Raw genomic sequence first — 21,140 nt, 5'->3', positions numbered from 1 at the left:
CCATTCCAGTCAGTGGAAAGACTCCCATTGACTTCTATAGGCTTTAATTCAGGCTCTCAGGCTTTTACTTTTTTGAAAATGATGTGGAGATAGGAGTAGCTTTGAAATAACAAACTTCATTCAGAATCCAGGGTGCTCTGATCTATGATTCACCTTGTTACTCTCCTTGCCTCCGGAGACAGAAAGATTTGTTTGTGCTTGACTGGATGTCAGCTCCCAGATATCACCAGTCTGTTAGCCACCCAACCTCCTCCTCAGGGCTCTGCCAGCTTTTACTACTGTTAGCCTGCAAGACAAAGATGAACTTTAGCCCCCCGAGTCCTTCTGAAAGCAGCCCCTTGTAGTATCTAGCCCCGTGAATGGACATTCACAGAAATTACCATGTTTGCTGTCTCCAAGAGACCAGTATATACCCAACTTAGGTGGTACAACTCAGGATCAGGTCCTTTAAAACATCATAGCACTGAGATACTAGTTATAATGAAAACAATCATAAGTTTATTATCAAAGGCTAAGATTTAAGAGATAGTAAATAAGAAAAATAGAAGCAGAAATTGTTACATATAAAACAAAAACATCAAACGCAAACTTGAGTCTACACTTATTAGTTATCTTTCCTATATTATAAAGCAGATTTTCCCCCAAGGATTCAGTCTTTCATGGAGCTAGCTGGTTTTCAGTTAGCCAGGATTCATGGATATCAGTGAATGGATAACAAAATGTTTTTTTGCTTCTCCTTTTTGTCCACAGCCAGCATGACCCTCCTTCTCTCCCCACTCCATGGTTCTATTTCCGGTGGGCTGGCTCCAAGTTGCCGTTCACATTTTCATGTTGATCCCTTATGCAAAAACAGGGCTTTGATTGTGTTGGTGTGCTATGAACCAGGGCAGACAGGCGATTCTACATTCCTTTGTCAGGCAAAACCTGCTTGTCTGCCCTGCCTAGGACATAGATCTTTAAAATCTTTTCAGTACATATACACAACTCCTTAAATATCATCTGTACATACATCTCACAGCAATTATGAGAATTGGTACCTCACAGGATATTCTTTATAGATAAATACTAGGAAACTGGTGTGCTTGGTATGGTGAGTTTGTCAGACCTGTTGGGAGTTGCTGACACAGAACAGTGAACCCTTTACCAGCTGGCACCAATGGGGCTCTGTCTCATAAATTCCTTTGGGAATCAGGAATTGCCCAACTGTGAGAATGTAGCTTCCAGTTCTTCATGGAAAGCAACTCTGATTTTCATCCATCAAAGATCAGGGGAAAAAATTATATCGATTATCCTGCAGACCGGATAATCTTCTTGCTTCTCGTTAGTTATTGTACATGGCAGTGGTTTAATTCTCCTCTGGCACAGAAAGTTTCAAAATATGTAGGATGGTGATGGTGTTGTCATTAAATAATCCAAGCATAGTAGATCTATGGGTTTGCTTCTTGATCTACATAACTACCAATGTGTAATTATCTAACTATATAAGAGCAGAAAAGTTAGATGTTCTACAACCTTTTCAAAGGATCTTGAATTTCTCTGGGCTCCATTATAAAAGAGATAAACCTTCTAGCCATCAGTCCATGAAAGCTCTAAGGGATGCAGAACTACTGCAGGGCCTAGCAATGAGTCAGACTACATTGTATTACTGAGAGATTTACTTTTTAGAAGCCCAGGAATGTTGCACTCACTTAGGTCATGGTCAGCAAAATGACTCTGTAAAACTAGGATCTAGATGGGCCATGTTAAGGGCTGAACTGTGCTGGGCCTTGTGTAGGTGCACAGTTGCAAGAAAGGCACCAAGATCCTCCATCTTTGTGCCCCCAAGGAGGAGCCACGTACAGTTAGAGAGTGCGGCCATTCCTGAGCAAAGGGACCGAGTATGGTGAGCCCTGTTAAGAGCACCAGTAGCCTGATAGCCACTCTAAAAGAAGAAGAGAGAAGTTGGGATCTTGACCTCATCTCTACACCATACTAGCTCGCTGAACAGGGCAGCCATTGAGAAAAGCACATGCTGCACTCCTTTTTAGGGGTTGGGCAATGGCCAAGCTCCCACAGCAAGTTGAGGAGCTCCAAGAGGCATGGTGCCTTTCAGAGGCACAATGCCTGTAGGAAAATTCTGCTGGTGCAGGGGGACTTTTTAGGAGCTCCTAATTCAAGGCTGTGGCTTAATGACTCAATGTCAACTTTATTATATTCCCCACCAATTGTCCCTATACCTAGTTTGCGTGATTGAAAAGTTGAAAAGTCAGAACAAGTTAAATCCAGATTCTAGCACTGTAAGTTCAACTTGGTATCAGAAAACCAATCTGAGATATTTAGCTGTAAGGATTTTGAAATCAGTCCTTAACAAAAAGATAATTGCCATAGGACAGCTTTTATTTCATTTTAAAATTATTATTTTATGTTCAAGTAAAGGTTGACTAACCCCAAATGAAGACATATAGTTAATACGCTGGTGAGAACCCCTGTACTGTACACAGAACTCCCCCAGGCAGTAACGAAGGTAAGGACAGGAAATAGCTGCAGGTGAATGAGATAAATATGTTCAGTTCCAAATATTACAAAAGTGGCGGGGGGGGGAGGGGGGAGAGAGAAGAAGAAAGGAAAGAAGAAGAGGAAAAAATAAACTTTTCTTCTGCCCCCAAATCTTATATACTTCAGGACAGATCCTCAGCTGGTGTAAATTGGTATGATGCTCCCCAGAGGTACCCAGGGTTGTGAGACACCTCACTCCCACCAGCCCTTAGGGTGAGGAAGTCATGGCTGTGCCTGCTGTGGATCAGTTTCCTGAAACCGCCAGCCTCTGGCCGCACAAGCACTGCCTTCCAGGCCTCGTTCTCTCTGTACAAGCCATGATAAGCACACATCAACCCTTGAATCCTCAGAGCTTTCCATGCAGGGTCCAGCCTCTTTTCCACTGAACATTCACAGAATTACAAGCCTGCTGTTACCAAAGGAAAAGTAGCTTGTAAGATTCAACTCAGGATCACCACTTAGCACTACAGCACTTTGACATATTTACAGTGAAAACAAGACCGAGTGTATTATCAAAAACAGAGATTCAAGTGATAGTGAATAAGAATAATGGAAACAACTGGTTACATATAAGACAATCATAACATGCTTTTTTAGATGCTAAACTAACAGGAGTTACTCTTGTATCTAAAAGCAAGCTTTTCTCACTCAAAGAAGGTTATCTCACCCAAAGCTCTCTACAGCATTTTAAACCAAGCCTGGTAGCGCGTTTTCTTCATGAAAGAGGGCACTCAATCTGTTCACTTCCTAGCAGAAGGTTGACAGGGTGTCTTCTTTGTGCCCCAGATATACTAGAGCAAATCTTTGATATGCATCTTAAGATAGCATTCTCTTACCCCCTTCCAACCCCATCTATTGTTTGCTTCTTCCTGTTACTTTTCCTCTCTTTTAAGTTTTTCCACAATCCTTCATTAGCGTTCAGTTCGGTTCATACGGGTGGGAAGAGACCCATTGTGAAATAATACAATACTTAACTGACATGTAAACAACCAGATAAACATGTCTTGTCTGACAGAAGACCTTTTCTTCACCTTTGCTGGTGACCAGTCCCTAACAAAAATAATTTTCAATGTATATACGTGACTCCTTAACCAACATACACACATGAGTTTCACAATGATATTGATGACCAGAGCAACCCCAGTTTTTCGTTGAGACCTCACATGACAATCTTTGGTGAACTAGAATGTACACGACAGACTAAGAACTTAGGCTTGAATAGAGACTGGGAGTGGTTGAGTCATTATAAAAAGTAACCTATTTCCCCTTGTTTATTCCTTCCCTCCCCACTGTTCCTCAGACGTTCTTGTTAAACCTTGGATTTGTGCTGGAAACGGCCCACCTTGATTATCATACACATTGTAAGGAGAGTGATCACTTTAGATAAGCTATTACCAGCAGGAGAGTGGGGTGGGGGGAGAGAAAACCTTTTGTAGTGATAAACACCCATTTTTTCATGGTCTGTGTGTATAAAAACATCCTCACTGTATTTTCCACTTTATGCATCCAATGAAGTTAGCTGTAGCTCACGAAAGCTTATGTTCAAATAAATTGGTTAGTCTCTAAGGTGCCACAAGTACTCCTTTTCTTTTTGCAAATACAGATTAACACGGCTGTTACTCTGAAACCAATAAGAAATCCCTGTAACTCCTCTACATCCCCTTGTCAGTTGGCATTAAGAGGTTCTTGTGTCACAATTAGCTTAGCTTTGTTGAACTCAATGGAGCTGTCCAATTCCCATCACCACAGTTTGTGTGGAATTGTAGCATAGTCAGGAAATATTACATTGCAATCCTGCAATCTCTTGCTTATCTGAGTAGTCCGATTGGAGTTGATGAAAACTATTCACATAAGTAAGGATTAGTATAGTATGGCCATCCCAACATCTTGATGGATTAAAGGAAACATGATGAAATCAGTCAGTGGTGCTTGACAGTAGTGTGGGAGAAGAGCCCAATGCCCGAGCAGCAGACCTTCCCACAGTGGCTACAGGTCCACTCACCAGATGGAGGTTGGAGCACACTCTGCTTCCTGGTTTGCCTGTGGGCCTCAGCCTGGGCTCTCTGATGGCTCTCCATGGTGACCGCGCCAATCTTAATCCAGCTTCTCTTTTTTGAGACCTTGCTTGACTTTGTTGCTGTATCACTTTGTTGCTTTGGCCTTCCTCTGTGTCGCAGGCAGTTCTTGAGTTGGCCATAGAGCACAGCCTCCAGCAGATGATCTTGAGACATATGCTCCACATGTCCCTGTCAGCGAAGGGTGTGAACATCCAGCATGGTCTGCATAGACTGTAGGCCCGTTCTCTCAAGGATCTTGTTGTTAGTGGCCCCAAGTGACTCCAAGGATTTTTCTGAGACAGTGAAGGTAGAAGCTGTTCTACCTCTGCTCTTACTTGACCCAGCTTTCACAGCAGTAAAGGAGGATACTGAGGACACAAGCCTGATAAATGGACACCTTTACATTCAGGGTTAGCAGCTTGTTGCTCCAGATACAGGAGGTAAGTTTGCTAAAGGTGACAGCTTTGCCGATTCTCATGTCAAGTTCTCTAGCAAGGCTAAGATAGCTGGATAAAGTTGAGCCAAGATAGAGAAGTGATCCACGTTGTCTAGCGCTTCATTATTGACATAGATTTGAGGTGGGATGTTGGTGCCCTGTGACATGACTTCTGTTTTCTTGATACTGATTACCATGCCGAACTTGATACATGCATCAGAGAATTTATTCATCAGGCGAGTTAAGAGATGAATGAAGCGTCATCTGTGAAGAGCAGATCCCGAACAGTGAGTTGGGTGACATACTTTTTGCTCTGAAATTGTCTGATGTTGAACAAGCTGATGTTCGTCCTCGATTCAATTAATTCTCCAGACTGAATGTTTCCAAAAGTATACTTAAGAAGAATAGAGAAAAAGATGCCAAAGCCATTAGACATAAAGACATGGTCTTGCTTTATGCCAGTATCAATGCTCACCTCATTGCAAAGAATTCTAGCCACGGTGAAGGCCTTTTGAAGGTCGACAAATGCTATATAGAGAAGTGCCTGTGGTTCACGGCTTTTTTCTTGCAACAAGTGCATTGTGAAGGACATGTCAGTCTTGGAGTGTCCAGCTCTGAACCTGCACTGGCTCTCAGGATAAATTCTCTCATCAAGGACTTGAAGTCTTTTCAGCAGGACTCTTGCAAGCACCTTGCTGATCACGCTGAGCAAAGATATCCCTCAGTAGTTGTTTCCCCTTTATTTTTGTATAAAGTAATTGTGTTTGCATGTGGCTTTCTTCCCAGCAGGTGCAGAGAAGTGTAAGGATGTCGCTCACAAGCTTTCTCCCCCGCTGCCTTTAGGAGTTCCAGAGATATCCGACCAGATATGAGTAAGGATTAGTCACATGTTCCAGCAGTGATGCACATACAACAGGTAGGACGTTATATACACCAGTCAGCTAGGGGCGAGATTAGAAAAGGCCCAAGTGTTTGACAATGGAAGACATGTCAGTTGAGACTTTTCAATGGAGAGGGAGATGAGCTTCATTTAAAAGGACAATCGGGTAAAGAGGCCTCATTGGGGCTACTCATGTAGTTATAATTAAGCACGTTTAAATATCTTGCTGAACTAGGGTCATAATTATTCAAAAAACAGGGAATGTGGAAGGCAGGCCACTAGACCCAATTTTGCACATGTGGCCATGCAGGGGACATGTTCTATCCTTAAAGTAGACCACATGCTTCTGAAATTTATTTTATGGCCCTAGCTGCAGCCTCTCTCAGATCTGCACAGCTCGCTTGGTTAGGCACAGGTGAGCATATTACTAGTTTGTGCAAGGACCAAAGATAGAAATGGGAGCATAGTGCAAGTCTAATGACGTATCTCCACCCAAAGCAACTCTGATTTTTATTGAAAATCAGTGCATGCCACAAATAGACAATAATAAAACATGAGGGGGATCTTAGCTAAATAACAGAAATGTCTTTTCAGTAGCTATGCAAAAAAGTGATTTCTCCAAATGGGTCAATGTTCCAAATCAGGACTGCCACATGCACTGTGCTTCAACCACTCTTCTTAGAAGTACAGCTGTTGTGCATTTAATCAAGTACATATCAAATTACTACTTATAATATATTGATGTGGCAATTTATGTCTCTTAGGCCTGATCCTCCACAACTATAGATCAGTGGGAGTTTGACTATATGGTAGCTCATACAGAGCCTTAAGAGGGGGACCTGATGTACAGCAGCCACCTGAAATGGGGAGGCACTATGAAGAGGGACATATGTATTATACATGGACCTGCTACGGTAAAGATCACAACACAGATATGAATAATCCAGAGCATACAATTAGTCATTAAGTATGAATATACCGAAGTGAGTTGGTGCCCACATGTTGCAATGATGTTTGTTTTGTAACTGTGTGCAGTAATAATAACCATGTACACTTTCCAAAGAACACATTTTTCAAAGGCCATATGAGAGTAGGTTGGGAGTTTATGTAACTAAATGTGAATTACTCTTTTGCATTAACTGTGGTGATCCTGAACTTCCAGCACAATAAATATGCTAAAAATAATTCAAGTCCCAAGTGCATTCAGGAGAGGGGAATCTAAGTGAGGTTTGTGTTTGTCAGTCTGCACAGGGACTTTGAGCCAAATACGCACACATAAATCTAATCTCAGATATTAGTTGGAGACCGTCCACATGCAGAAGAAATGTAAGTCTGAGAACACACCCCATCCCCAAAGCTACAAGAGAAGAATTCAGACAAACTCTCTGCCTTGGGTGTACATAGAGATCCATAGGCAATAGGGAAGTTTGCCTTGGATCAATTTACAAGGAGGATTTCCTCAGTGAAAAGGGGTCAAAGGAAAACTGCTGGGTCTAGATTATCACAAACTGAGATGTGGAACATGAATTTCATTGCTCAAAAAACAGAACTACTGGTTCGGAAAATGACCACACATTACCAACTGCTTTATGGAACTGAGATACACATAATACTCTATTACTATTACGGATGTTACAATGGACATAATGGAATACATAGTGGAAACAGCCTCATGTTGCATCTTTTTGTCTGTTCGTTGCCTATATGGGGCCAGATTCTGCCCTGCTTGCTCTGCAAATCCACTGAAGTCAATGGGGCTACTCACTGAGCAAAGGCAGCAAAATTTAGCACTTATATTATAAATACAGGAGTTGTCTTTTTACATGTCTGTAAAGCATCTAACACACTTTCAAGTGCTATATAAATAATAATAATATACATATGATCAGAGATTAAGATGTTACTTGCACTGACAGCAATAAATGTGGTTTAGAAAAAGACATCAGTGCCTAAGCTTGGTACAAAACCTATTATATATGCCAAATACGGTGAAGAAAGTATCCAGAGACTGTTAATCCATTAGGCAAATATTATCCCATAATGCTGCCAAGCACAGTATCCACATGAGTTGTTTGGCCTGTAACTGCCAGCTGCACAAGTTACAGCAATAGTAGCCTTTCCTCTCTCCCCCTGTCCCCCTTTTCTGGGAGGTGCGCCATTTCATATTGCAAATTCCTTCTTTATGAGCCAGTTGCAAGCAAAGAAATTCAACCTGCTGAATCCTGATCTTAGATGCTATTTATTGAAATTACACAGTATCAGAGGGGTAGGTCACATGAGTCAGCCTCCTGCAGCCTGTTCCATGAGTAGATTCCCCCCCTCCCCCCAAAATGGCAACACTCTATGATAAAGGCCAAATTGTTAATTTCTTTCTCGCTGAGAATGCAGATTTAAACTGAGAAGTATTGTACCTTCATTCACTTACTTCAGGGCAGTACAACTAAACAGGAGCATTCTTGCCAGGTGTTACCCAAATACTCAATACTACTAGGGGGCGGTTCCATGATTTTGAGCAACCTTCACTGAGCCAGTCCCACTCCTAGTAGGGGCGGGGGATTTGAAGTAGCGTCCTCACCGAATATTCATTTTTATTTAGACCTAACAGCCCAGTGTGGAATCCCGTGCGAACGTGAAAGTCCCTAGGCCCTCCCTTTGCAGAGCTGTCCCTATCCACCGAAATGAGCCACTGCTCCGAGAAAAGAAAAAAAAAAATCTTTCCTGACCGCAGCGGAGTGTCCTAAGCACAGCGCCTGGTGCATGACTCCAGGTGGGTCCAAACGAACGAGGCTTTGCAGGTGTCTGTTTGGGAGCTGGGATTCGCCTTTCCCCAAGAAGCGTGGGAATGCCCAGCTTCACCGAACCAGCGGGAGAGTCTGAGCGAGCGAAGATAGTCTGTCGGGCACGGTAAACCCCCCCTTGGGGGAGGAGGGCTGTCTGGATAGGCAGCGGGGCGTGGGCTGTGACATTCTTGCTCATCGGAGACCAGGGGAAACCACCGCCAAGCCTGGGAGCTGCAGGCTGAAGGGTGGGGTGAGCAAACAGTCTATAAAGCACACAGCTAGCGGGGGGGAGAAGAGTTCCCTAGGGCTGCTGGGCGGAGCCTGAACAGCCAGAGGGAAGCAACAGTTCACCGAGTAGGAGGGCAGGGAAGGGGAGTGGAAGTCCCCGGGATTCTCCTCCGCCTGGAAGTTAGCCGCGGGAACCCTCCCCCTCTCTGCGCTTGGGCACCGGCGGATCAATAGCAGCAGCAGCAGCCGCCGCCGCCGCCCGGGTGGATGTGTCAGTCTGGCGGCGGGGGCTAGCAGTCAACACCGCCCAGCGCCAGGTGCCTGCAGTCCGGCCCCATTGCTCCGCGGGAAGAAGGTTGTCCGCGTCCAGCAGCTGCAAGAGCGCCAGCCCCGCTGCTGACCCTCAGCCCGGGCGGGGAGGGAATGGACAGGGCGGGTCTGGGGCTTGCTCGGGCTGTGCGGGGCTGCAGATTTCCCCAGCACGTTCTTCCCGGCGCGGGTGGGGAAGGAGCCGGCTCCTGGCCGATCGCACGCCGCGGATTCCCCCCAGCCCGCTCCGCCTGGTTTTGCGGATGGAATTGAAGGCGGGGTGCTGAAGTTCCCGAAGCCTGCCTGGATCCTCCCCTCCGCCAAACCATGCGGGATCTAGCTATCGAGATCGGGATACGAGTTCTGCTCTTCGGTGTCTTCGTGTAAGTACCGGACCGATGGGGAGAACTAGCTCCTGACCCTCCCAGCTGATGCTTCCGGCCGCCCAAACTTTTCTCTGCCTCCCCTTGGAGTTTTCTCTGCCTCCCCTGGCTCTTGACTTTTTTTGGTCACCCCCATTACCTTGATAATTACCCCCCACACACACACACACAATCCCTCCTTTACACCTCTCCCCCCCATCATTTCTAGATATGAAGCCAAATCACGCTCAGTGCCGATGGCAGGTTAATGGCTTAACGTGTATGGGCTGGCGTGTTTCCTCCTAAATTCCCTCTCTGCCCCCTCGCCCCATTTGATTTTTAAAGCACAGATTTGATCAACTGCGGCAGGTGGGATTGGGATGGCCCTAAGGAAAATAGGACTTAAGGGGCAGGGACAGCAGAAGTTGGACGGGGCTTGTACATGCATGCCAGACGCCTGGCAGTTCCCCTGCCTGTCTGTCCTTCCTCCTCCCTTCGTCCGGCTTCCTTCTTAATACGCTTCCGGCTTTAGCTGAATGTCAAAGGTGGGAGGGAGGGGGAGAAGTGTAAAGAGAAGAGTTAATCACCCCTATCAAAATCGATGCATGTTCCTAACAACGGTTTTCTCACAGCCTTACTAGCCTTTGACTGAGAGCTGCAGTGTTCTGCTTGTAAAGGGGAAGCATTCAGTCTATCTGTGCATGGTCGTTTTCAGCAATGGTTTCTGTTTCAGTGGCTCACACTGTAGCTTTAAGCAAGTGGATAACTGTTGCTATTCGCCGATCTACGAAAATAGGACCGCAGGATAGTAGGGACCGGTGGTTCCTACCCCTCTCTTGTCATAGACGTTTTTGAAGGCAAAGCTGCTGCAGTGAATTTCATTTTGTCCCGAGGATAATCTTCTATAAAGAACATGAATAAAAAGACAGGGATGCCCAATCTATGCTGGGATAACAATGATGTGTCAAGGACCTTAAGACGTTTGCTATTAAAAAAAAAATCTCAAGTTGTGTCCGAGACTGTGTGTGTGTGGAGTTCCATCAGGTATTTACTTCCTTTAGAGCAGTGTTATTTTTAATTGCATAACTAATGTGTCAGAGACTTGAAACAACTAGCTGGGTGTCAGGTTCCTTTCAGAATCTTCAGGGTGCGCTCAACATTCCAAGGGCAGGCATTCATGAGAAAAGAGCAATATAATGATGTCATGTTCCTAAGACAGACATGAATATCAAAATATTGTAGTTTACATTGTGAAGCACATATATATATATGTATATTTGTGTAAAGGAAGCTAAGGAGTTGGAAAACTGACTTTTAAAGATTCTGAAAGAAGTACAAGTACTTCTATACCTACACTATTTCTTTAATTCTTATTCCTTGTCAAATAGTACTACTCTAGTAGAAAGTCATACAAGAATTCTCTGTTTAAGTTATGTATCAACTATCAACCCAATAAAATTTAATCCTCCTCCCCCCCCCCCCTTATGGTAGAATCCTTCACTCTTTAGACATTTGAGCAATGAAAAACTTAAGTATTTTAAATAAGTTCATATTTCAGCTGCTAAACGTTTACAGATTTGTATTCTCAAACTTTGATCTCTCTGCTGTGCATTAGAAACTGCAGCAGTTTTTGATTGAATGAAGGTTACTGCCACCGGATGGCATTTTTAAAAGCCCTGTTTGCTTCTTACCGACTTAACTATCGCTCTAGTTTGACACAAAACAAATACAAAAATAGTACAGGGTATCCATTAAGCCATGACACTGCCTTACAGCTAGTAATATTTGAATCCTTTGATTTTATTTCTATCTGGGCCTGTCATTGCTAGTGAGTCATTTGCCTAATATACTTCCAGCTGATATTCTTCAAAGCTCTTTTTTTAAAATATTGAGGCAGATCTTTTATTAGAAATGGAGCATGTTTGATAATGTGACATCTTCATTTTGATCTAAATTCTGATACTTTTCATAGACTCATAGAAGTGTAGGGCTGGAAGACACCTTGAGAGGTCATCAAGTCCAGACCCCTGCACTGACGCAGGACCAGGTAGACCTAGAACATCCCAGGGCAAATGTTTGTCCAACCTATTACCACCAACCTCCAGTGATGGAGATTCCACAACCTCCTTTGGAATCCTATTCCAGAGCTTAAACTACCTTTATAGTTAGAAAGTTTTTCCTGCTATGTGACCTATATCTCCCTTGTTGCAGATTAAAGATCATTACGTCTTATCCTACCTTCAGCTGACATGGAGAACAATTGATCACTGTCTTCTTTATAAGAGCCCGAATATATTTGAAGACTATCAGGTCCCCCTGTGAGTCTTTTCTCAAGACTAAAAATTGCCTGTTTTTTTTTTTTTAATCTTTCCTCAGGTTGTCTAAACCTTTTATCATTTTTGTTTGCTATCCTCTGGACTTTCTCTAAGTTTTTTATAAAACTTTTCTAAAGTGTGGTGCCCAGAATTGGACACAGTACCCCAGATGAGGCCTCACCAGTGCTGAGTATAGTGTGACAATTACCTCCTGTGTCTTACATATGACAGTCCTGTTAATACACCCCAGAATATTATCCTTTTTCTTAACTGCATCACATTGTTGACCCATATTTCATTTGTGATTCATTATAACCCCCGAGATCCTTTTCAGCAGTACTGTCACCTAGCCAGTTACTCCCCATCTGTAGCTGTGAATTTGATTTTACCTTCGTAAGTGAAGTATTTTTCACTCCTCTTTACTGAATTTCATCTTGACTTCAGACCAATTCTCTAATTGATCAAGGTCATTTTGAATTCTAATCTTGTCCTCTAACACACATAACACTTCAGTTTGGTATCATTTGCAAATTTTATAAATATACTTTCCACTCCATTATCCATGGCATGAATGAAAATATTGAATAGTACTGGACCCAGGTCTGACACCTGTGGACTCCTTTAGATATGTCCTCCCAGTTTAACATCTGATCATTGTACTCAGAGTAGTTATAAATCTTTCAACCAGTTGTATATCCACCTTATCGTAATTTCATCTCGACCATATTTTCCGAGTTTGCTGATGAGAATATCATGTGGGACTGTGTCAAAGCCTTACTAAGATCAAGATACATCACATATACTGCTTCCCCCCCATTCACTGGGCCAGTAACCTTGTTAAAGAAAAATGATTTGTTTGACAAATTCATGCTGGCTATTCCTTAAAACCCACTATTATCCTCTAGGTGCTGACAAGTTTATTAATTTGTTTGTCTCCTTTGGGGTATTGAAGATACGTTAACTATTCTATAATTCCCTGGGTCCTCTTTGTTCCCCTTTTTAAAGATAGTCTTCGTCTACCCTTCTCCAGTCTCTGGGACCTCACCCATTCTCTGTGAGTTCTCAAAAATAATTGCTAACGGTTCTGAGACTGCATCAGCTAGTTCCTAGGATGAATTTAATCTGGCTCTGCCAACTTGAATATCTCATTTAGCAAAATATTGTTTAACCTGTACTTTCACTAGTTTGGCTTGCATGCCTTTTCTCTTGTTATTAATATTAACTGTGTTGAAAGTCTGGTCACCATTTACTTTTCTATGGAAGACTGAAGCAAAATTGGAGTTAACACCACAGCCTTCTTAATGTCATCAGTTATTGGCTCTCCTTCCTCTTTCTCTTGCTCCTAGTATATTTAAAGCCTTTTATGTTCTGTGCATTTTGTGCTTTAGCCTTTAATGTTTTGTCTTTGCATGCTTATGTTCTTCTTTTATACTCCTCCTTAGCAATTCATCCATGTTTCCACTTTAACGATTTGAAAATCAAAAAGAAATCCTCAAAGTACTCTTGATGGAGTCATGTTGGCCTCTTATTATTCTTCCTATCTTTCCATCACAACTGACTAGTTGGCAGTTGTACATTTAATACTGTCTGCTTGAAAAAACTGCCAGCTTTCCTGAACTCATTCATTCCTTACATTTTCTTCCCATGGCACCTTATCTACCTGTTCTGAGTTTGTTAAAGTCTGCTTTTTCAAAGCCCATTCTACTTATTCTGCTACTCTAATGTCTTCCTTTCCTCAGGATCATGAAATTTATCATTTCATGATCACTACCCACCAAATTGCCTTCTATCACCTTAAGATTTGCTATCCTGTTGGTCAGAATCAAGTCTAAAATGGCTGTCCCCTGGTTACTTCCTCACCTTTCTGAAATGAAAAGGTGTCCCCAATACATTCCAAGAACATGCTGGAAATTTTGTGTTTTGCTATATTACTTTTCCAGCGGATGTCTGGTTAGTTAAATTCCCCTATTGCTACCAGGTCTTGTGTTTTGGACATTTGTTATTTTGTTCTAGAAATGCCTCTTCCTGGTTTGGAGGTCTATAATAGACTCCTACCATGACATCACCCATTCCCCCCACTTTTATCTTTTACCCAGTGACTTTTGACTCATCTGCTTCTGGACCTCAGAACAAGTATATATATTCTTGATGTATAATGCAACACCTCCCCTTTTCCTTGCCTGTCCTTCCTGAATGAACTATACCCCTCTATACTGTTATTCCAGTCATGAGATTTATCCAACCAAGACTCTTATGTCAATTAAGTAACAACTTAGCTTATGTATTAATACTTCCAGTTCTTCCTGTTTATTCCCTATTGTTCTTGCATTTGTGTATAGACATCTAAGATGTTGAGCAAATTTCCCCCTGATTTCATTCTTGCAGTTCCTATGACTATTGTAATTTTCCATGTCCCTCCTTTGCCCCCCAACATCTAGCTTTCTGTCAAGGTCACCGTTCTTTAATGCTTATTAGTGGGCTTTTGTCCCTAGTTTAAAGCCCTCCTTGCTAAATTGATGAGTCAGTGCACAAAGGTGTTCTTCCCCTTCTTGGTTCGGTGGACCCCATCTTTTCCCAGCAGATCTCCTTCCCACAACAGCATCCCATAATCTGGATTCAATAACTCACAGCTTTCAATGGTGGAAAGAAATGCGTTATGTAAAGTCACCAAAACTCCAAATGCTTAACAACTTAACAAGTCTAGCACTTTCATATGGCTAGTCTTCCACTCTTGCCTTCTGGAACTTCTGGAGATATATACACATTATGACACTCTAGTAGGTAATTTTCAGCATCTATTTGGCAAAGAAGAGATCATGACTTCTAAAAGTACTGAAGATTTTATCATTTGCAATTCACATCTGGGTAAATATTGTTTTATGAAAGCTTGTACATTAGACTAATAGTTGTAAGGATACGATCCCTGGGTTGAATGATAATATACTGACTTTGTATTCTGATAATCTTAGCCTCAAACAGCTCTTTGCTGCTGCTGAAGTACAATATTTTCCAATCTCTGTTTTTCCTTTCTAAGTTTTATTTTTTGCAGTGAGAAGGGGGAATTATGCTTTTGAAACTTCCTTGGTTCATACAGCTTTATATTTGTTTTATGTTACACCTTGTTTTGTAACACAATCAATGGAGTTATTATGGGGATGGGGAGATCTTTCTGATTTTTATTAATAATTATTCTACCAGTGTTAGTGAAATCTGGCATATTGACAGTCCTCTGGAGCCTCAAGCCCTCTGTCTATCCTGTCAGCAGCAATACAAAATTATCGTATGCTATTCCACAGTCCTGGCCTGGAATAACCATCTAGGGTTGAGAATCTTTAGTATTGGGAGGGCTGTGTGGTCTCCATCCTTCATTAGGGAAAGACCCCCATGTGCATTCCATTTACAAATATGCTGTTGATTTTGTATCACTACCAATTTTCACAGAATTAGAATGTTGACTTTAGGAGAAAGGTACTAAACTATGGAACCGATCCTGAGATCTGTTTGTTCCCCCCCAGATGGCTTTTTAGCTTCAACCTTCTAACTCAAAATAATATACTGGAGCATTTTTCATTATGAGACACAAAAGAGAAAGATGCACTTTCTGTACCATAACATTGGCTGATGATGAATGGCACATTTCATAAAGTGCTGAAATATGTATAAGTGGAATATTTAATATAGTTGTTCATGTAACTTTGCTGACAGTTGTTGAAATCCACTGTATTTCCAGTTTGAAAATACACTGCGACAACTGTCTCTCCTGTACTTAAAAGACTGGAGACTTTTTCTTTTTGCGGTGATGGTAATCACCATCTTAGACTCTTCTGATGACAGCAAAAAAATTGTACTCTTGAAGGTTTTGAAAGTTTTTTGATCAAATGAATACCAGAAACCACCGTAATTTATGCACCTGTTTGACAGTTCTGTATTAGCATGGAATAGGAATAATTCTCAAGTCCAGACTAATAAAATAATGAGGTAGTCTGAGAAATCATTTAAGTTGATATCTTTATCGATGCTTGATAAATAATTAAGGAACACCTTAACTATTAAAATCAAATAAAACTCCTGTGCCTTTATAAGGACCATGTGCTGAAGGTTATTTTACTCCTCAGGGTTTATTGCTACTGAAGCAGAGAGGAGTTCAATAATAATTATTTGAAGATCTCTGCCTGCCTACAGTTCTGAGCCACAACTTACTAAATTGTTTAAAAGGAAAAAGATAGGATGATGCACACTTCCCTGGAAGCAAGGATACATTTCCTTTGAGTGCATTCAGTGAAACAGCCCTCAAGCCATAACTGCAAACAGAAGAAACTGTAGTGTTGTTTTGTTATGCCGTACAGTTTTTCCTGGTTCTCATCTGATTAAGTCTTTCCTTTTTTGAAAAATATTCAGGATCATAAAATGGGCTGTCTGAACCCATCCTTCTATGAATGGATGTGATGACTTGCAGGCAAAGAAATGTTTTTAACTCTAGGAGTTCATCAGCTTTATAAAACTTAAGTAGGCAAATTTTATATATGGTTCTACAAAATCAAATATCTTTTAAAATCAAAGTCAACCAATTTATCTTCATGATGCTTTAAGTTACTCTGTATTAAAAAGAGATACCATATTGTGTTTACTAGGAAAGATTTTTAGGGTAGTGTAGGATCATTGTTTGATATAACAATCATAGGAGTTTAATCTTATTCTTTCAAGAATAAAAAAAATAGTTTGAACAGATCCATGATCTGAACATATTTTGTGCCTCATGCATTTTGTAGTTATTCCTATGACTCAGTATTTTTGATAGTGCCTGATTGATGCTAAAGCATGTTAAATTTAACCTTTCAACCATGTGACGGGGTCAAGATTCACCACCGCTGGTGCCTCCTGCTGGTTGCTCTGGGAATTAGCTCTATACAGTCATAGAGCACCTTTTGCGTGTGGTGCCTTGCCCTTTGTCTGCTCTGCTGCTTTGGGGACCTGCATTGCTCCCGGCTCTGCAGTGTCCTCTTCAGGACACTGCCCTCCAGCAGTGCCCACTGCTCCAGTCTCACCCCCTTCCAGGGGTGAGGTGTTATCAGCAGTCTTCAGTCTACACCAGCTCTAGTGGCCAAATGCAGCCTCAAAGTCTAGCTCCTTTGTTGCAGGGGCCAGCCACAGCTTGTATCAGGCCATGCTCCTCCTCAGCCAGGTGTAGTACAAAGGGGAAGGGGGGACCCTCAGCCAGGTGTAGTACAAAGGGGAAGGGGGGACCCAGGTCCACCTCCTACTCTGGGTTCAAACCCAGCGACCCTCTAGCCAGCAGCCTCTCTGCCCTCAATCAAACTATTGTCCCTGGGCCACTTCCCCTTCAGCCCTATGCACCTGCTCAGCCCTTTGTAGCAAGGCCTGCAGCCTGGGGTTTTCCTTGGCCGGAGCTCCCCAGCTCCTTCTGCCCTTCCCCAGCACTGTTCTGTCCAAGGTGCTACCTTTCCACTCAGGAGCCAGTCCTCCTCCCTTGCCAGTCAGGGAGAGACTACCATGCATTTTACTAGATAGCCTTTATATAGGGCTTACCCTGGCCCTGATTGACTCTCCCCAGGCCTTCTCTGATTGGCTGCGAGTCTGCGCAGCCTTGACCGACTTGACAATTAGAGGAAACTACAAAAACATCTCAGGTCATATTTTGTCTTTCACATAAAAAAGGAAGTGGTACTGGCAATGAAATATGCATGGAGTGTGCTATTATACTTTAAGGATGATTGCAGATAGGAGTTACCTAGTAAGCTAGTTGACAAGATCAACCTTCAGTCTAAGCTATATCTTGAATGGGGGTCCTTTTAAATGTTTCTTGGACATTTTAGAACATCACAACATTGGCTTAAAGTGAGGATCTGAGTACTGGTGTCCATTGTTGAAGGTTTAGCATGGTGAGTTTTAGTATCAACAACATATCTCCAATGATTCTAGAGCTGCTTCTAACTGATTAAAAAGAAAGTCTTTCAAGACTGCTTCATCAAACCTTGAGCTCTTCAATGAATGTGATGTAATTACAATATAAATGCCACTCAAGATAATTGGATATCTTTTCGACAGCTCAATCTTGTTAATAACATCCCTTGAAGATAAATGTTTACACACAATGCTTCCCAAACTATTGATTGTGATCCACTTCTGAGTCATAAAGGATTTACAGTGGAAAGTGTCAGTGTATTCTACATTATGTTAGAGCAACTGCTTCAAAAATTATCTGAATGCCACTGTCTTCATTGGAGCAGACAAAGTGGCCAAGTCTTTTGTGGCACTCGTAGTGTATTTTCAATAGGTTTTCAGGTTTCCAGGATTTTTATATTCATGTTTTGGGTTTTTTTGCACTCAGATAACATCGTTTAAATATCCTGTATCTGGATGTTAGTGTGGGAAAAAGAAATCCCAGACTTGGATGCATTTGAGAATGCTTATGGGATCCAGCTAGGTGTATTTGGGATAGCACATTTTCTCTAGAAACAATGGGCTAGATCCTCACTCAGCGTAAGCTGGCATATTCCGATTGTCTTCCAGTTTATCTGGCTTAATATCTTCATAGCCCATATTGGGAATTATTATAAATAATACATTTTATTCTTGTTGTGCCCAAAGCACTTTGTCAGGGTGGGTAAGTAATGCTAGTAGAGATTGGTGAATAGTGCAGAAACTGAATTCTGAAAGGTATAGCCATCTTGCCCATGTTCAGACTCCTTTTCATTCACTATTAACGAGTCTCTTTGTACACAACGTCTTTGTTCACACTGATGTCTGCAGAATGGCTAGTCTTGGTATACCTGGATTTGCTTGTGAACAAATCTGTTTGTTCTTTATTAGGCTACTCTTTCTATCATTATATGAGGGAGCAGAAATAATACCATGTGATTAAGGTGACTGATTACACATCATGAATAATGAAGCATGACTCCTTGAAAATTGTTGGCCAGGTCTAGGAAAGAGATGGACAGAGCTACTCTTATGTTCATTTCTCCTTAGCTGAGCTTGAAGTCCTTATGATGTGGGACTTTGAAGAAGGGCAGAAAGGGGGCAAATGGTGGAATGTCGTCTCCAGTATGTAGAAAATGTAGTCGTTAGAGCAGATGATGCCCCAGGACAAGCTGTCAGAACTACACAGCTCCTTCCAGTTTATTAGGATTGGGTGAATGGAAGCCAATTGCTTGAGTAGGCAGAGTTCTGTTAACACAGGAATGACTCTTAAGGCATTCCCTTTTTTGCTGAAAGGTTGTAATGGATTCTATCTAACCTATCTAGCCAACCATCCCCTGCAATCTGTTTACATGCATTCAGGGGATTCCCTAAACTGCATCGGTATCTTATTTGATAAAGTTCACATGATGTTTCTTACAAGGCTCATTCTGCTGGTTAACATTTACACCATCTTCTAGGGCCAAGTATGACACAATTGGTCACTGATTCTTGACATGGCATGGAGTCTACCTGCCTCTTCCTATTAAACAGAAAATCACGCTTCTGATCTGCATCTTTGTGTAGCAGAAGAGTGGAAGCTGAAGATGTAATGATATCACTAAGCCTTTTCATTCACTCACATAGTTATGGCTGCGTTCCGGTGAAAGCTACAAAAGGAAAATGTTTTGATAGCCCAAAAAAAGAAAAACATAAAATAACATATTCAAAAGGCTTAACGTGCTTCAGCAGAGCAAACTGTAGAAAGATCAGCTGTTTGCCTCCACAGGGACCTATATAAAAATGCAGATCTCTCCTTCAGTTTTGATATCTGCATGTTGACGCCACCTGAGTTTTGAAACTCACTCAAAATTTTGTCCTTTCACTTCACACCAAAACCAAAGGAAACCACAAGCCATAGACTGAAAAGCCCTAAGCCTCAACCAATGGCTCAAACGTGGCATGCAACAGAAACAGATCAGCAGTGGGACCCAACACAGTTTCTGTCACAGCATCAGTGCCCAGCTATTGGATTTTAAAGAACTGACTCAAGAAGGGGGGGGGGGGGAAGGCGGTACGTATCAGCTTAAAGGTTAGCATGGAGATGACAGTGAAATACAAAGGGACCTTTAGCAGGGAGGTACTGAGAGAATGAAAGGAAGAGAGAAGGAAAAGTTATGGTCACCAGTAGAAACTAAATATCCTTGTTTATCTTCCCTATTTTTTCAGTTTCTCATTTTATAGCCAACAAGATGACAATATACAAGTAAAGTTGGAGTGTGCGCTGTTTTATCAGAATATCTGTGAACATTAAGCAAATGTTCTAGGGAATTCTGAGAGTAATTTGGTTGAAAACAAGGACTCCTTGATGTATAAGAAAAATCAAACATTAAGAAGTCTCAACAATAAAACTTTTTGGCAGCAATATATTTTGATTGATGATTAGTGTACTTGTGTGATTTAAGTCTATAATATGAATTATGTTTTTCAGTTAGTTCTGAAGAATAGAAAACTGCCTGCTTTGAATTAATCCCCTGGCAGAACAAGGTCTTATGAAATCTCCTACTGCTGTGTCAGCATTTTAACTGCTTAGGGTTGTGTTTATTCTTCACAGAGATTAAAGGGACACTGTTAAGTAGTTTAGGCCCCCAAATTAAGTTTTGTCCATAAAAAGAGTGTGTGGGCAACTGTACTTGGCATAAATTAAGAATTGATGCATAGAATGAAAAATAATTTAATAAAAATATTAGCTGGTAGGATGAGGAATAAGGTTTCACTTTCTTGGTATCTGTGCTACCACAAGCCTGCTATTATTATTATTTCTTTTACACCAGTGCAGAAATGATACATTGGGCTAGGTGCTGTACATACACATGGTGAGAGAGAGCGTGCCTGCTTCAAAGGGCTTGCAATTAAACAAGACAAAGGGTCGGAGGAAGTATGATCCTCAGTGGCTGAACTAAAGCACAGAGAGATTAAGTTATTGCATAGAGTCAGACAGGAAGTCCATGGCACAGCTAAGAATTGAACCAATGTCTCCCTGAGTTCCACTGCCGCTCTTCCTCCCTATTAGCAGGTCAGTCATGCACAGAATCTTGTAGGAAGGAAACAGTAAACAAGACCTAAAGAAAAAAAAAAGCCTTTGAGGTTTTCTTTATACATTGTAAAAACAAGCAAACAAATAAACAAGAAGGCACAAACTCATTCTCCCTCACCCACTTTCCAGGTCATGGGCACAACTATACCTTGATAAAGGTCCAGAATTAGGGATAAGTGAGTCAGTTTGGGTAAAATAAGAAATAACCAGAACTTTTACTGT

The 21,140-nt window shown here is 41.8% G+C and overlaps 1 protein-coding gene across 1 annotated transcript in view; it reads left to right on the top strand.

The window, feature by feature from the left end:
• Positions 1-8,893: 8,893 nt before the first annotated feature.
• PLPP4 (phospholipid phosphatase 4) overlaps positions 8,894-21,140 on the top strand; it is a 97,797-nt gene continuing 85,550 nt past the window's right edge. The window contains exon 1 of the mRNA XM_073354964.1: positions 8,894-8,938. The gene's annotated coding sequence lies outside the window, so the exon portion shown is untranslated. The remainder of the gene's footprint in view (positions 8,939-21,140) is intronic.

The sequence above is a fragment of the Lepidochelys kempii genome, chromosome 7 (assembly GCF_965140265.1).
Source record: "Lepidochelys kempii isolate rLepKem1 chromosome 7, rLepKem1.hap2, whole genome shotgun sequence".
Classification (NCBI taxonomy): domain Eukaryota; kingdom Metazoa; phylum Chordata; order Testudines; family Cheloniidae; genus Lepidochelys; species Lepidochelys kempii.
Note: the sequence above shows the minus strand (reverse complement) of the source record. Positions and strands in the feature narration are given on the sequence as shown.